The following is a 3,560-nucleotide window of genomic DNA, read 5'->3' as shown; positions in this document are numbered from 1 at the left end:
TGCAAACAAAATATTGTTGGAGACCATTAAAAAATTACTGGAACAGTACATTGACAAGGAACTGCCAGAAACTCAAGATGGATTTGGAAGAGGCCATTGCACCAGAGTTATCATTGTTAATGTCAGATGAAGCCTGGCTTAAAACAGAGAGTAATAGAAGAATGTCTATCTGTGCAGTATCGAATATGCAAAGGCATTTGCCTATGTGGTTCACAGCAAACTATGACTATAATTGACAAGAACAGGAATCAAAGAACATTTAATTGTGCTCATACAAAATCTAAGGCTAAGAAGCTATTGTCTGAATGGAACAAGCTTTACAGTTGGGAAGGGTGGGTGTAAGGAGTGTATCCTTTCTACATATCTATTTGATCTGCATGCTAAGCAAATTATTGGTGAAGCCAGACTTTATGAAGAAGAATATGGCATCAGGAGTAGAAGATGACTCATCAACAATCTTTATTATTCAGATGACTCAACTTTGATTGATGAAAGAGATGGAGTCCTAAAATGCTTGTTGTTGTAATTGGAGATCACAGCCTTCAGTATGAATTGCATCTTAACATCAAGAAGACAAAGGTCCTTATTATTGGGCCAGTGGCGAACATTATTATTCATGGAGAAAGGATGGAAACTGCTAATGATTTTGTTTGGCTTGAATCCACAATCAACACCTTTGTTACCAACAGTCAGGAGATAAGGATATATATTCCTTTGAGCAAGTCCCAATGTTAGAGTGGTTGTTAAGTGCTGTCGAGTTGCAGATTATTCATAGTGATTCTGTGAAGGAAAGACCTGAGCACTTGTAAGACTTCTCCAAAACACTAAAGAGCAATGATGTCAGTTTTAAAAACAAGGTACAACTGATTTAGACCTTAGTCTTTTCAACTGCTTGCTATTCACCTGAAAGCTGGACAAATAAATAAAGATAACAGAAAAATAATTGATGCCTTTTAGTTTTATTATTGGAGAAGAGGAATGACTATTTCATAGACTTCCAAAAGAACAAATAAGTAAGTTTTGGAAAATGTGCAGCTGGAGTGATACCTGGAGGCAAGGGTACTTTGAGCATGTTCCAAGGAGAGACTATTTCTTGGAAAAGGGTGTAACTCTTAGAAGGGTAGAGAGAAAGACTTCCACAGAGATAGAATGATGGGTTTTAGTTAGCCAGAGATGTGAGGATGGGATAAGAAAGGATAAGATTCAAATCTATTATTTATAGGTTTGCTATGTGCTATGCTTGATGGAACCTAACAAGAGCACCATCACCACCAACACCACACTCTCTATCTGTGTATATATAAAATCTTGGCAGTAGGTAGGCTCACTTGGCTTTGTCAATAATAGAAAAAGTAAAGAAAATGCTGTAAGGAAGCAGCTGCATATTGTTAAAATTGATTTGAGGATGTTGCACATAGTCAAGTGCTAAACTACTAACCATAAAAGTTAGTTTAAACTCACCCAGAGGCACTTTAGAAGAAAATATCTTATGATTTTCTTTCTAAGAATAATGATGAATAAATGAAAATCTATCTTTTCTGTGAACTTTCATTAAAATCACAATTAACAGAAAAATTTTAATTAAAAAAGAAGAATAACACTGACTGGTTAAGATAAAACTATTTTAGAGAAGTGTATTTTTTTTTATTAAATGGCACCTCACAGCTATGAACATCTTTAGCCATTTATGAAATGGAAAAAGTTTTACAATCACACAGTTTCAATGTGGCAAGAATATCTGTTATACAGTAATTGAAAGAAAATTTTTTTATCATGCTTCAGCAATATGTCACTTTTAAAGCTTCTAAATGGAGCCAAAATATATTTCCAGATGCAAAAAAAATCGTTTTATGCAGAATATTGAGTAAACAAATTTTTAAATTGGTTGTATTTGCCTTAGAGGGGCTTCAAAAATTTCAACTTAAATGGTAGTGATAAAGTTCATTCTAAAATTCAATTCTCAGTGGGTTTTATGCTCCTTTTAATTTCCTCCTTTAAAAGACTGGTGAAAGAGAACTCTATTCTTTAAATAGATGGTACTTTTCAGAGATAAGGATAGTTATGAAAGGTAGTTGCTAAATATTTTCATCTTTCTTATATGTACTATGGTATCTTTGTGCATAATTTTTAGAATTAATTAATCAATGCAAATTAAGATGAAATAAAATATATTCTCATGATTTTATATAGATGGTTAAGAATTTTTATTGCGATTTGAGTAAAGTTTACAAAAGTAATTGATTTTCCATTCAACCATTCGTATACATTTTATTTTATTACATTAATTATAAACCCACAGTGTATCCATAATCTTTCAGCTTCCTTCATATAATTTTTATTTCCAATAATCCTTCTAACCTACCTCTTCCTGTCTTTTGATGTTTATCCTTGGCCAAATGCCCTTATGTGTTATTTCCCACTGTGTAGACCTATCTTTTATTTGGCTGTAAGTTGAGCCACATGGATTTGTTGTTTTGGGGATGTTTTACAGGTTCAAAGAGTGACTCAGGGTCATCCTCCAGGAGCTTCACCAAGTTTACATAGAACAAGAACTAGCTGTCTTAACAGAACAAAGGTTTAAGAAGAGGATTCCAAGGATTATATCTTTTCTCCATACTTATTCAACTTGTATGCTGAATAAATCATTGCAGAAGTCGTACTAAATGACCAAGGATGTGATATCAGGATTGGAGGAAGACTCATTAACAACTTGTTTTAAGCAGTGAAACAATTTTGCTAGTAGAACGTGAAGAAGACTTGAAGTTCTTCGTGCAGAAAATCAAAGTCTACAACCTTCAATAGGGATTACATCTCCATATCAAGTAGACAAAAATCCTCCCTACTGAAGCAATAAGCAATGCCAATGAAAGAGAGAAAGACCCTCAATCAGATAGATTGACATAGTGACTACATTATGAAGAAGCTCATGAAAATGATGCAGGATAAGGCAAGGTTCAGATCTGTTGCTCATACGGTCACTATGGGTCATAATCAACTCAAGGATACGTAACAAAACATGTATCTTTCATTTTTATCTCCCTTCCTTGACTTCCTAGCCTTTTGGCTAGGGTCAGATGATAGTTTCATCTTAGATTGCTGTTGGAAATTTCTACCAGTCCAAAGAACATTAACAAAGGTAGAACATTGTTTTTGTGGACTATGTTCTATTAATTGCTCTTGATATTCCTCCAGATTATGATAACAAGACCAGAGAAGATATCTCTATCTCGGGGTCTCCTCAGGGTGACTGGTTGTTATTAAAAAATTATGTAAATTTCCCCCCTGCTGTTGCGGCTATATTGGTAGGTGTCACTGAGTCAAGTACGACACATAATGGCAGTGCAAACCATGAATTAAAGTCTTGACCTATCTATTGCCATCCATACACTCTCTATCCTGCTCAAGCCAATTGATACAGTCACTGTGTTTAATCCATCTTGTTTAGAGTCTTAGGCACTTTAACTGACCCACTCCTTTTCCAAGTTGTTGTTGTTATGTGCCATCGAGTCACTTGCGACTCATAGCGACCCTATGTACAACAGCCCTAAACTCCGCTCTGT

The sequence above is a fragment of the Elephantulus edwardii genome, unplaced genomic scaffold, assembly GCF_000299155.1.
Source record: "Elephantulus edwardii isolate Elephantulus edwardi_28Jun2011 unplaced genomic scaffold, EleEdw1.0 scaffold00012, whole genome shotgun sequence".
Lineage (NCBI taxonomy): Eukaryota > Metazoa > Chordata > Mammalia > Macroscelidea > Macroscelididae > Elephantulus > Elephantulus edwardii.
This window is presented reverse-complemented; position numbering follows the sequence as displayed.